The sequence below is a fragment of the Vipera berus genome (assembly GCF_964194415.1).
Source record: "Vipera berus genome assembly, chromosome: 1".
NCBI lineage: Eukaryota > Metazoa > Chordata > Lepidosauria > Squamata > Viperidae > Vipera > Vipera berus.
The window spans coordinates 74701248-74715893 of NC_138202.1; the positions used below are offsets into that span (position 1 = coordinate 74701248).

The following is a 14646-nucleotide window of genomic DNA, read 5'->3' on the forward strand; positions in this document are numbered from 1 at the left end:
AAATGAACTAAGGCTTGCGACCAAAGTCAAAAATAACAAAAAAAAGCTTCTTTCAACATATAAAAAAACAAGAAAAAAATGTGTGCTGCAGCTGCCAAAAAAGCCAATACAGTGCTAGGCTGCATTAACAGAGGGATAGAATCAAGATCACGTGAAGTACTAATACCACTTTACAATGCCTTGGTAAGGCCACACCTGGAATACTGCATCCAGTTTTTGTCACCACAATGTAAAAAAGATGTTGAGACTCTAGAAAGGGTACAGAGAAGGGCAACAAAGATGATTGGGGGACTGGAGGCTAAAACATATAGGGAACGGTCGCTGGAATTTGGTATGTGTAGTTTAACGAAGAGAAGGGTGAGGGGTGACATGATAGCAGTGTTCCAATATCTCAGGGGCTGCCACAAAGAAGAGGGAGTCAAGCTATTCTCCAAGGCACCTGAAAGCAGGACAAGAAGCAACGGATGAAAACTAGTCAAGGAGAGAAGCAACCTAGAACTAAGGAGAAACTTCCTGACAGTTAGAACAACTAACCAGTGGAACAACCTGCCTCCAGAAGTGGTGAATGCTCCAACACTGGAGGTTTTTAAGAGGAGACTGGACAGCCATTTGCCTGAAATGGTATAGGGTTTCCTGCCTGAGCAGGGGGTTGGACTAGATGACCTCCAACTACTTCTTCTTATTATTATTATTATTGTTATTGTTATTATTACACTATCTGAATATTTCCGATATAACTTTCCATTGCATAAACGAGTGTGGTAAAGATATTTGTGTCAAATTAATTAATTTGTAATTAATTCAATAGGAAGCATATAAATTAAGGCTAGGGAATCTGAGCTTTTCAGATGCTTGAAAATAACACTCATTTCTCTCCAAAAGCTATTTGATTGAGGCCTCCAGGAATTGTAGTTCAGCAGCCTGAGCAGTTTTCCCTCCCCGTTTTTCCAAAATGCTTCAGAAAATACAATGGTATTAAAAAATATAGTCAGTTGTTTCTTCATGAGATACTATAGTATCTGCCACAAACTGATGAGGTCAATATGACAACATGAATGCAATAATATTATCATACAAATGCAATAACTTTATCATACAAAAATTATGTAGTTGCATTGCAGTATATGACTGATGACATTACAAAAGTGACATCATCACTCTTTCCTCATTTTCCCAACCTGTGAAAGCTCATGGACCTGCTTTTTATTCTAAACAACAACAAAATTAGACTCATTTGTTTGGGGGGAAAATGATTGTATGGAAAAATAAAAATTAACTTGGCTTAATTTATCTTTTTAAACCTTCCTGGTTAAACCTAGGTTGAGAAATGGATATAGCCAATGTTATTTGAATCTGGATTTTCTACCTTAAATTGCAGCCACTGCACCACCCTTGATCTAAAATAGAAGAAAAGAAATGACCAACCATTTTCAAGAACGGGATTTCTTTGAGATTTAATTGAATGTAAGAAGCCATGTAAATGCAAATCATAAGCTATGAAAAACCAATTATTATATGCGGATACTCCAAGTCCATTTCATTACTAAATATAAAAGGTGAAACATGGATTATTTTGGATTTCTCTTTTTCAAATTCTCTTTCATCCAATGGAGTTAGAAAGAAAAAAAAAACTGGATAGAACCACAGATTATCACAACCCTTCCTTACATAATGAAGAATTATTGTGATCCTCTTTCTTGTTTGTATTTCTATTGTGTGGAAAATGGCTACTGAGCATCATGGCAGCTATGATTACTAGTGACAAATAGAAGACTTTGTTCTGCCTTCATATTCTGTATTCATGGGGAAAATCCATAAGAAAAGCTCTTTTTTGATGATCCATGAGCACGTTATATACTAGCACTGCATAACATCACTCAGCTCTCTCTGTAGCATTCTAACTATTGTGCTATGTTTCTTCCTGTTTATGTAGAAATTTGCAAGTTAGAATATTTTAATAAATAATAATGACATTATCCCATTCACTTCATAACAACGAAAAGAAGAAGTATTTCAGGTATTTCAGTGACTGGAACTTAACTGTGACTTAGTACCTCTTTTAAAGACTAGATATTTTGATCTCCATGTGGTGATGCTTCACCCCTGAAGAGCTGATATTGCCTGGAAAAAAAAGCAAGCTTTTTTCCACCAAAAGGAGAATGCGTAGTGTTCCTCTGGTAGTGTTGAAGAGATTTACAGTGAGGGAGAACTTCCTTCCCAATGAAATGTTATTTCAATTTGAAAAATAATTGTGTTTCCTGAAAAGTATTTGCATAAGAAATGCATCTTGCACCTGTTCTTTTTAGTATCATTTGATTCAACTCTAATTGGAAAATGCAAGTTTTAATAAATATTTTATTTGCCAACAGTTTTTAAAAATTTCCAACTTGTACTTTTTCAAAGTGATTGTAAGTGAACCAAAGGCATAAACTAAATTTTGCAGGTAAAAATATAATTTCCACAAGCAAGAGCTTATATATGTGGTGGGAACTCTTGCATTTTGAGCCCCATTTCTATTTTCTTGAAACTATATGTGAATTGAAATTCAATAATTCAGGATTATAATTTTCTTTTTCTGACCAAAACAAATTCTGTACATTAAAAATTGTAAAAATGTATGCAACTAAATAAAAAGTATACAAGGGTGCATTTGTGAAAATAACATATATGTTTGCATTATATTAGGGAAAATATTCATTTATCAAATTTATATGGCTGCCTGACTCCAGACTTGGCGGTGTATAATACCAGACACAAACTGAAGAACATACAAGAAAGAAAAAAAGGATGGATAGGTAAGAATAAAACAAACTTCATCTCAACATGCAACATTCTCCCAAAGGTCTCCTACCCAATACAGACCAATGTCTGGACAAAAGCTTGGTTTTCAGGGCCCATCTAAACAAGGTAGAGTATGGGCAATGTGGATCCTGGGGATGCTGTTTCAGAAGACAGCAGCATTACAGAGAAGGCCTTTTTCTGGTGTCCTATCAGGCAACATTGATCCCAAACATGCCAACTTAGTTGGATCAAACAAGAGAGGCAGACATTATGAGGTATAGGCAGTCCCTCACATAGCTAAGCCCTATACCATGTAAGTATTTAGAAGTGATAATTAATACCTTGAACTGGCAACCAGTTCAGCAAAGTTGTTACATGCCTGTTGAAAGAAAAATCAGGTCCAGTTCCAAGCCAGGAGGAAAAAAATGGAGGCTGACTGCTTAGGAAAGAAGGTTCCTGTTTATTGATGAGCAGAACCAACAACAGCATGTAGGTCTGGGACAGCTGACAAAATGGCTGAATGAGTGGATGGGTCTTCATGGGGCTCTAAGACTTTGAAGTGGAAATGTTTCTCGGTTGTGCAATGAGGTGGGCTTTTGTGTCTTTTGCTAGTCTGAAGAGGGTGTTGGGTTAATCCTATTATGTCCTAAAGGTCCTGTCCTGTCCTTAGATATTGGGTGGGGGAATGTAAATTCTTAATCCTATCAGCTGTGAGGACTGAAGGCGGTTTGTTTATGAACAGATTGGCCTAGTCTTAATAGGTACAGAATATCCATCTCTAAAGACTTGAGGCTTCTGTTTGAGGCTATTAAGAAAGACCGGTGCTGCTTTCTGCCTTTAAGATTTTTCCCCATTCCTCCTTTGGGGAAATATAACATTCTGCCTCTTTTTAATATTAAGAATAAAGAATATTTTAATCTGGCAAGGGGGTGGGGTCTTCCTACACGCCTACAACTTTCTTGATATTATATACTGGACCAGCTGCAGGTAAGTGCATTATAATACCACATGCAAGTTGACCACGAACTGTCTGTAGGGCCTTCTGACCTAAAAGGAGGCACAGCTGGCTCAGAGGATAGATTCATGCAAAAGCCATCCTGATGAGGACCACCACTTATTCTGAGACCAGGGCTGAAGATCCAGGAAAACCTCTCTAAACTGCATATCAGTTTTAAATAGAGAAGTGAAACCCTATCTAAAACTAAAGTTGGAAGGTTCCTAGAAATAGATGGCACGTGAATCCGCATATCAACCTTGCAAGATTGTGCTTAAGTTTTTTCCCTCTCTCCATCCACATACCTATAGCTTCACTTCTATTCTGTTCCATTCCGCTCCATTGCGTTCCATTCTGTTCTGAGAAATAATAAATCTAACAAAATCAGGCTTTGAATTGAACCTTCTCCAAATATGTAATTTCATATCTGAAATTCCATATGTCATATTTAAAAACCTTTAATAGCTACTTGAAGGCTGTTTCTAATAAGATCTTGTTAGAGTTTCACAGCTTTCCAGCACAAAAATAAGCCCAAAAAATAAGCACACATTCAAAATGAGCAGGAGGCATAGTTTAGAAAAACTTTATCTATAAAATATATATAAACATGATATATACAGTTTCATTCAGCTCTGGGGAACATCAACAACTCTTAACTTGGAGATCAGAAAACAACACAGAAGACTTAGACACCCCCAGACCTAGGCTGGATCACATGCCTCACACAGCCAATACTGTGTCTTAGTCAAAAGCAGTTCTCATTGGCTGGTTTGTTGCTATGGCTATTCCAGTTCATAAAATTTCTTACACACATTTACAGACCTTCATAGCATAAGAATATATTTTATAGATAAAAGAAATAGTCTGTATAGACCTAAATAATAGTATCCATGTTAGACAGGTAGACATATTAAGTACATGAGATGGTCAGACTGTAAATAAGATTAAAGAGAAATGAAATGAAATTCAAAATGTGCAGACTATAGTACCACTACACTGATAATTTCTTTACAATTGATGTATTTGTGTGTGTAGTAGAAATCTTTTGATTGAGATTTCCATGAATTGTCCCAATTCATTCTTCTCAAACCTTTACGCATTCCAAAACACAATTATATACATAAATCAACATTTTTTTCAGAATGTTATGATGCATAACAAAAGTTACCCAAAAAGAGGGATTCCAAGGAATATTATGGCCTTTTCCACTTCAGTTTAGAAATGAACAACTGAAGATTTGAAAGAAGCAAAATAGGTAATGGCTCCCTGGTCTTCAGAAATCAATCCTATGAATTTTAACAGCACATATTCCATTTTCATAGCCCCCATCAAAAAATGTCTGCATAATACCGTACTAAGGCTCTGGCTGTTTTTTCATCATACTGAGGGGACTGCATCTTCTCTGGAATATCTGGTGGCAAATTTTCCAATTGCATTCTTCAAAACATGGTTTTATATGCTAAATTTCTGTATTAGAATGAAGCAATGAGATGAACTGCAAAAGATAATTATAATAGCAAGTAGCAGAGTCTAAACTGATTTTTAAAAAAGTTTCTGGATATAAAAAACAAAAAGGAGGCCCTTGATGTGAAAAAAATTCATCTTCAGAATAAATTCACATACTATTCTAAGAATCAAACATTAGGAATTGAAAGAAATGTTCATTATTTGTAGTTCAGTAGAACGTACACCTGGGATTTTAGGTGCTATTAACTAACAATTATAATATAGACATAGGTCTCATCAAAGTACTTTTTAGAATCCTTGACAGATACCCTCCTAACACGTTCCCCACCCCTACACTCTTTCTGTCTCTCACACACATACATTTTTCTCTCTTACAGTTTAATCAGCTTATATTTTATATTTATATTTATATTTTACTGTGTTCTAGGTGAAATGTTAATATATATTGTTAGTCCATGTATGATATGCCATATGCTTGCTTAATAAGTAAGTAGGTAAGTTTAATTAAACAAAGTTTAAGTTGCAAGTGTCTTCTAGACTATCTTATTTTTTTCAGAAAAACTTTGATTCCTGGTTGAAAATCCTACCACAGAAGAAGAAGCAAAATATCCATTTCAGATGTCTACTTTAATATAAAACAAATATTTGCAATAGGTTGAAGCTGGTTGTACTTTCTCATTTAAATTTAGTATCAAATTTATGTTTTTTGAATCTGAGATTTCTAGTTTCAAAGCAGTCTGCTCTTAAGTATTGCAGAATCAAATAGATTAATTCCTCTGATATTTCTCTCTGCATTTGGACCCCCAACATTGAACAAATCAAAGGGATTCATCTACATGCTACCCTCCTCCTCCTCCTCCTCCTCCTCCTCCTCCTCCTCCTCGTCAGTCAGATGTTTAGAATGGATTTAGCATTTTTATCCTTCTGTCCTTCTATCCTTGAAAAGGCAGAGGTTCTTGTTTGATAGTATTAAAGGTATCATCACAGAATGAAAGCTGTTGTGTGTAAAGTTGTTGTTTTTTTAAAAAAGTCTGATAGTGATTTTCTCAATATGATAGTGTTCAAGTGGTGCTGCTGTTTTTTTGGGATTGCACATAAGGTGCTTGTTACTATTGTATTATCTTTGCTTTCTTTTGCTGCAGTCATTATATTTCTATCTGCAAATATTTGTACTTTGTGCTTTTCTATTCTGCTGATTCCAGATACTGACACATCCACTATTCAGACTTTTTCCCCATCTTTCTTATCAACAAATGTTAAGCCTGAGGTGTTATGTAGCAAATGTTTGTTTGAATCCTAAAGTCCCAGAAACACTTCAGCTTCTTTGTTTCCTATTACTTTCTCTACTTTGTGGTCCCACCAGTTCTTGCTTATACGCAAATGGAATTTCTTGTAGATATTCCAATACACCATTATTGCTACTTTCTTTGTAGTCAGTCAGTGTGATATTAGCCAAAAAAACCTAATATTATATATTATAATATTATTATATATAATATTAGCCAAAAAAAATCTAATACAATTCTTGGTTGTATAAACAGAGGCATAAATTCAACATCATGTCAAATATTGGTACTGATTTATAAATCCTTAGTAAGGCCACACCTGGAATACTGCATCCAGTTTTGGTGACCATATTACAAAAAAGAAGTTGACACTGGAAAAAGTGCAAAGAAGACCAACTAATATGATTAAGGGCCTCGAGACAAAAACATATGAAGAACAGTTGCAGGAATTGGGTATGGCCAGTCTAAAGAAAGGAAGGACTGGGGGTGACATGACAGCAGCATTCTAGTATTTGAGGGACTGCCACAAAGAAGAAGGAGTTAAATTATTTTCCAAAGCACCAGAAGGCAGGGCAAGAAACAAGGAGAGAAGCAACTTGGAATTAAGGAGAAACTTCCTAACAGTAAGGACAATTAACCAGTGGAACAGCTTGCCTTCAGAAATTGTAGATACTATATCACTGGAGGTTTTTAAGAAAAAAACTGGACAGCCATCTATCTGAAATGGTATAGGGCAGGGGTAGGCAACCTCGGCTCTTTTATGACTCATGGACCATGCATAGCTGGCTCAGGAATTCTGGGAGTTGAAGTTCATGAGTCATAAAAGAGCCAAGGTTGCCTACCCCTGGTATAGGGTCTCCTGCTTGAGCAGGGGGTTAGACTAGGAGACCTCCAAGGTCCCTTTCAGCTCTATTCTGATTCTTTGCTAATTAACATTCTTGCAGAAGGTTCACTGTTTCTTCAGCTTTGCAGAGGTGGCATTTGCTGTCTGTTGCTGTCTTTATTCTTATTCTTTCTCACCTCCCCCCACCCATTATTTCATGTAGCTTTTTCCTTAACCTGAATATTGCACAAATTTTCTATTTTACTGTAAGGCAAGCCTGAAACCATAAATATGCTGCTGACATTTTTAACTGTCTCATCTATTTGGGTGGGTCTTTCCAAAGTTTCTTTTTCTTTCTTAACTGTGTTAAGCTCTGGTTGTTTCCTAGGCTGCATCTCTTCTCCTCATCTTTCAAGATCATTCTCACCTACCATTTTCTAAAAGTTTTGACAATGAAAATTTCCTGAAAATGTAACTCCACCATGTGTCAACCATACAACAAATTTATTTTCTCTCTAGCTGGTAACTTCATTTGTCAGAAGGTGGAAGAAGGGATCTATTAACCTGGATTTAACCCTACCAACAGTGAGAAAGGTGACCACAGCCTTAGGAGAAAGTGTTTTTCTTGAGTTCAGGATATGAGGATATCAAAGAGAAGAAGAATAGAGAAGACTCAGATTTGTATTTCAGAAGCAAAGATTTTGATGAACTAAGATAAATGGTAAATCAGTTCCAATGGCTTAAAATCCTGAATGAGTCCTGGAAAAATGGACTCATTTTGATGAAAGATCTGCAAAATGAGATACTGGAAATGAAAATCCCAAACAATTTTTATAAGAAGAAAAAATGGAAGATATGTAAAGAAACCAGACAACAAGAGAAATGTAAAGATGGGCTTATAACCAAAGAAGGATACAAGGCAGTCACAGAAAGGAATTGTAAAGGGGTTATGTCAAAAAGGCTAAAACTCAGAATGAGCTGAGGTGTGCAAAAATGTCCAGAACAGCAAAAGATAGAAAGATAAAAGGCTTTAGAAGAAAAAGGTAAACTGATATTAAGTGATAGCCAGAAGGCAGAAATCTATCGTCCTGTCTCCAACCTTCGCTTTCTTGCGAAGGTTGTTGAGAGTGTGGTGGCGCATCAGCTCCCTCTGGTCCTGGATGAAGCGGATTATCTAGACCCGTACCAATCGGGTTTCAGGCCCGGGCACAGCACGGAGACGGCATTGGTCGCGCTGGTGAATGATCTCTGGAGGGCTCGGGACAGGGGATATTCCTCTGTTCTAGTCCTATTAGACCTCTCGGCGGCTTTCGATACCATCGACCATGGTATCTTGCTGCGGCGTCTCAGGGGATTGGGAGTGGGAGGCACAGTTTTACAGTGGTTCTCCTCCTATCTCCGGGGACGTTCGCAGTCGGTGTTGGCAGGAGGGCAGAGGTCGACCGCGAGGTCTCTCATTTGTGGAGTTCCTCAGGGGTCGGTCCTCTCACCTCTCCTGTTCAACATCTACATGAAACCGCTGGGTGAGATCATTCGTGGCTTTGGAGTTGGGTATCATCAGTACGCTGATGATACCCAACTTTTCCTTTCGACCCCAAACCACCCCAGTGATGCCCTCAACGTGATGTCCCGGTGCCTGGAGGCGGTTCGGGTCTGGATGGGGAGGAACAGACTCCAGCTCAACCCCGACAAGACTGAGTGGCTCTGCATACCTTCATCCCGGGTTTATTCGGATGTTCCACCTCTGGCTATGGGGGGTGAACTATTACCCCCCGTAGATAGGGCTCGCAACTTGGGAGTCCTCCTAGATTCACGGCTCACCCTGGAAGACCATATAGGAGCTGTGACTAGGGGGGCCTTCGCCCAGGTTCGCCTGGTGCGCCAGTTGCGGCCCTATCTTAGCCGGGATGATTTGTGCACGGTCACTCATGCGCTCGTGTCCTCTCGTCTAGACTACTGCAACGCTCTCTACATGGGGCTGCCCTTGAGGACCACCCGGAAGCTCCAACTGGTACAGAATGCAGCCGCGAGAGTTGTGTTGGGAGTCTCCCGATACTCCCATGTCACACCTCTGCTCCGTGAGCTGCATTGGTTGCCAGTTGTCTTCCGGGTGAGATTCAAGGTACTGGTAACAGTGTTTAAAGCCCTTCATGGCATGGGGCCGGAGTACCTTGGGGAACATCTGCTGCCGGCATCAAGCTCCCTGCGCCCTGTGCGTTCCCACAGAGAGGGCCTCCTCAGGGTGCCACCGATCAGAGAATGTCGATTGGTGGTCCCCAGGGGGAGATCCTTCTCTGTGGGCGCTCCGGAGCTGTGGAATCAGCTACCGGTAGAGCTCCGGATGGCGCCCGATCTTCGCTCCTTTCGTCGCGATCTCAAGACGTTTCTGTTTGTTCAAGCCGGCCTAGCCTGATGGGGATTGGTGGGGTTTTTAGTCTTGTGTTTTAATTTTAACTTGGTGTTTTAGAACTTGATTCCAACTGTTTTAATATGGGCAATTATTTAATCTTGTTTTAACGTTTGTATTTAGTATTTTATTCTGCCCTGTGAACCGCCCTGAGTCCTCAGGGAGAAGGGCGGTATATAAATATTATTAAATTAAATTAAAAATTAAAATTATATTTTATATGGGTCTTCTCTCAGAAGGAAAACAGCTCTCTGTCTGGCCATACTTATGCCACTACTGGAAGGAGGGGCTCAGGATAGAGCAGGAGAGGATAAAAGAACACTTGGATAATTTAATTCAAGTCTTCAGAGCCAGATGGTCACATCTGAGAATATTAAAGGAACCAGAAGAGCTGATTATAGAACTGCTAACTGTAATCTTTGAGAATTTATGGAAAAATGGTGTGGTTCCAGGAAACCTATAAAGAGCAACGTTGCCTCTTTCTTCAAGAAAGGGAAAGAGAAGGACTCTAAACATTGCAGACATGTCAGCTTGACTTCTTTATTAGGCAAGGTCTTCAGGCAGATTATTGTCAAACAGCCTGCTTGTGAGCTTTTGAACTGTAATGCAATAATTAAGAGAGACAATGTATGTTTCTCAGAAGCAAGTTATGCCTGACTACTTTTTTCTCCTTTTTTGATAGTTATTAGCTTTAATAGATTGTGCAGATGCCATACTTCTGACCAATGAAAACACTAACAGTATACTCATGAATGAAATGTGGAATAGATGTAACTGTTAGATGGATTCATAATTGGCTGAATAATTGTATCCAGAGAGTACTCATGAGTGGCTCCATAGCAACTTGGAGATTAAAACTGAGTCAAATGCCATTAGTTCTGCCCTCACCTCTACGCTGTTCACCCTTTTTGAAGGAAGGAAGGAAGGAAGGAAGGAAGGAAGGAAGGAAGGAAGGAAGGAAGGAAGGAAGGAAGGAAGGAAGGAAGATGCAGATGATACAAAACCAAAAGGTATGACTTTCTCTCTAGAGAAAGAGAAGATCCAAAAAGATGTGGACAAGCTGATTCAACAAAAATTGAATGAATTTTAACAGAGGATAACTGAAGAATAAAAATGAAAGGCACATGTATAGAATACAGGGAGACTTGGCTTTGCAGTAATACATGTGAAAAGAATCTGGATGACATAATAGATCACAAGTTAAATATAAACATGAACCATGTGATGCAGTGGCTAAAAAAGGAAAAGGCTATTATATCCTATATTAATTGACCCATTCAATTCTCTGTTGGTCAGGCCCCATTTGGGATACTGTGTCCTGTTCTTCAAATGATATCTCCTTTCTTCTCAAAAATGTTTGGCTAGGACAATGATGAACTGGAAAGAGGTCAGGAAAGGCTATGAAGAGAATTAGGGGATTGGCAACCAGGTTTTATGAAGACTGCTACTGGAAACATTAAGCTTACAGAAGAAAAGCAGGGATATAGCAATCTTCAGGTTATTATATAGAGGAGGGAGGGGATTTTTCTCTGTTATTTATTTTTATTTATTTTATTTATTTTATTATATTTATATACCGGCCTTTCCCGAAGGACTCAGGGCGGTTTACAGGGTGATTAAAATGAAAAATACAAAAGTTAAAAACAATTTAAATTGTTAAAAACAAATAAAAACCCCAGTTAAAATTAAAATTCTCAGCCTGGGCCAGAGAGCTCGAAGAGCCAGGTCTTCAGGTCCCGGCGGAATGAACGGAGGTTGGGGGCAGTCCTAAGCTCCACTGGCAGCTGGTTCCAGTGGAGGGCAGGCGCACCCACTGAGAAGGCCCTCCCCCTGGGTGTTATCCACCGGCAATCTTTTACCGGTGGCACCCTGAGAAGACCCTCCCTGTGGGAGCGCACTGGACGAAGGGAGCTTGATGCCAGCAGCAGGTGTTCCCTCAGATATCCTGGACCCTCACCATTTAGGGCTTTATAGGTCATCACCAGCACCTTGAATCTCACCCGGAGGACAACCGGGAGCCAATGCAGCTCGTGGAGTAGAGGTGTTACATGGGAGTATCGGGAAACCCCATCACAACTTGCGTGGCCGCATTCTGCACCAGCTGAAGCCTCCGAGTGGTCCTCAAGGGCAGCCCCATGTAGAGAGCGTTGCAGTAGTCTAAACGTGAGGTCACAAGCGCATGAGTGACTGTGCGTAGGGCATCTCGGTCCAGATAGGGTCACAACTGGCGCACCAGGAGAACCTGGGCAAAAGACCCCCTGGTCACGGCTCCTATATGATCTTCAAAGTTGAGCCGGGAGTCAAGGAGGATGCCCAAGTTGTGAGCCCTATCAATGGGGGGTAACACCTCACCCCCCATCGTTAAAGGTGGAATGGTCTGGTTAATCCGATATGCCGATATGCACAGCCACTCTGTTACCCCAGAGACAGGGTCAGAATCAGTGGACTAATTACAAGGAAATAGATTCCAGTTACTGTATATATTAGAAGACATTTCCTGATAGTAAGAGTTGGCAGTCATTAGAATAGGTTGTCTCATGGAATGTTATGTTCAGCAGTATTGGAGGTCTTCATACAGATGTTGGATATGTCTGCAATTCATTAGCAGATCCTACATTAAACAGATAGTACCCTTAGGATCTTCTGGTCCTAACCAAGTTTCCTTCACGTGTTCTTTCCCCCTCTTTCTCTTTGATAATGTATGCATCTCCATCATTATCATATTTGTGTTTTATTCTTTACCTTTTTCTGTTATTAATTAAAAAGCAATAAAATGTTTTAAAAGAGCAGGTTGCCTTCATCTCTACAATATGCATATCTGATTTGATTTAGTTATTGCTGCTAAATTAAGAAAGGAGATGGTAATGGAACTGCCTGCCAAATATACCTGATACCTCTGTGCCCCTTAGGCCAACCTGATACCTCTGTGCCCCTTAGGCCTTGGCCAGAATATCACATGAGTTATATGTATGCAAACCCATGTTCACAGCTGTCTATGTTTTATGGGGATTATTACCAAGAAACTTTAAATCTGCATCCCCTAATGTTAATATCTTTATTTTTCCCTAAACCTATATATTAGATTTTCTCTGTGTCATTGGTTCTGCTATTCTCTGGATCCTATTAGTCATACATTTTTGAGAAAAAGAAAAAAAGAAAAAACATAATTTAAAGAATAGCTGAAAAGTCAATGTATTGGGTTATTTTTAACAACAGGGAACTTATGTACGGTGGTTTATAAATTGTTATTCAAACCCCATAGTTTTTCCACATCTCATCACACACTGTTCATTATCACTTTCGAAAGGTTAGGCTAAAGCAGTAGAGGTGGGAGAGGTGAGACATGCATGGATAACCGACTCCCAACGAACTATATTCAAATGTAGAAATGGTAATTGCATGCACTTTAATGGTTCTAAAAATGTGAGACCCAGTAATCTGGCTAACAACTTCTAAATATTTATAAATACTTCCCTTGCAACAGGGTTTCTCAGCTTTGCTGAGGCTACATTAACCTTCTCTCGTGTATCTAATATGTCTGACATTATGACAACAGAGGCTAGCAGGAGAAGGGTTTTCTTAAAGAACAATATGAATCTTTGGGAGTGTGGTACTCTTCAGAGCAACAATAACTAACATATTGTAGCTGAAATACTGCTAATGAAGTTTTGTTGAGTCATAGACATTATTTCTAATAACAATAAACAGAATCATAACAATTATAATCTGCAGGTTCTTTGAGGCACAGGCTAAGCAGAAAGGATGAGAAGGGCAGTCAGTCTCTCCTTCATAGGACAGGGAAATAGCAGATATACAGTTTCAATTTAATGGGGCAATTTGATCTAAAAAACTAAATCTGGTCAGATTTGTTCAATATTTTTCAATATTTGGTAAGAAAAAGCTTGCACAAATCATCATCATCATCATCATCTTTTATTTATTTTACCCAATTGAAAAGCTGCCCCAATCAAATCAGACTTTGAGAGGTATACAATTTATTTTCAACATAAATTAAAAACAATCAATATACAATATAAACAATAACAATCTAGTAAATCCTCAGGGGGAAAATGGTAGAAAATGGGGATTCTAATGTCAGTGGCTCCAAAATTAAAACACTTTTCCTGATTAGAGAGGGAAAAGACTACAGTCTTAGCTGAATCCTAATCAGATGATGCATATCTTGCTGTTAAGAAAATAACCCCCAGTTTATTTGGGCTAGCATATCACAAGCTATTGAGACTCTGGAAAGAGTACAGAGAAGAGCAACAAAGATGATTGGGGGACTGGAGGCTAAAACATATAAGGAGCGGCTGCTGGAATTGGGTATGTCTAGTTTAATGAAGAGAAGGACGAGGGGTGACATGATAGCAGTGTTCCAATATCTCAGGGGCTGCCACAAAGAAGAGGGAGTCAGCCTATTCTCCAAAGTGCCCGAAGACAAGACCAAAAGGCAGGACAAAAAGCAACAGATGGAAACTAATCAAGGAGAGAAGCACCCTAGAACTAAGGAGAAACTTCCTACAGTTAGAACAATTAACCAGTGAAACAACCTGCCTCCAGAAGCTGTGAATGCTCCAACACTGGAAGTTTTTAAGAAGAGACTGGACAGCCATTTGTCCGAAATGGTATAGGGTTTCCTGCCTTAGCAGGGAGTTGGACTGGATGACCTCCAAAGTCCATTCCAATTTTACTATTATGATTATTAAGCATCACCAAAACCAGATTTACTCTAATACATTCATGTTATTCTATGAAAACTAAGTTCTTTAACTTAGAATCTGCCTTGCAAGCAAACACAGTATTGCTTCCATCCCAACACTTAGGAGATACATGCAGTGTGCTGCCATTCACCCAGGATGTGGTTATTTTGACATCAGATCCACTG

At 39.1% G+C, this 14646-nt stretch overlaps 1 long non-coding RNA gene across 1 annotated transcript in view; it reads left to right on the forward strand.

Moving 5' to 3' along the window:
- The first annotated feature begins 239 nt into the window (after positions 1–239).
- Positions 240–14646, forward strand: part of LOC308672403 — a 415494-nt gene continuing 401087 nt past the window's right edge. The window contains exon 1 of the long non-coding RNA XR_014027414.1: positions 240–621. This is a non-coding gene — a long non-coding RNA (uncharacterized lncRNA). The remainder of the gene's footprint in view (positions 622–14646) is intronic.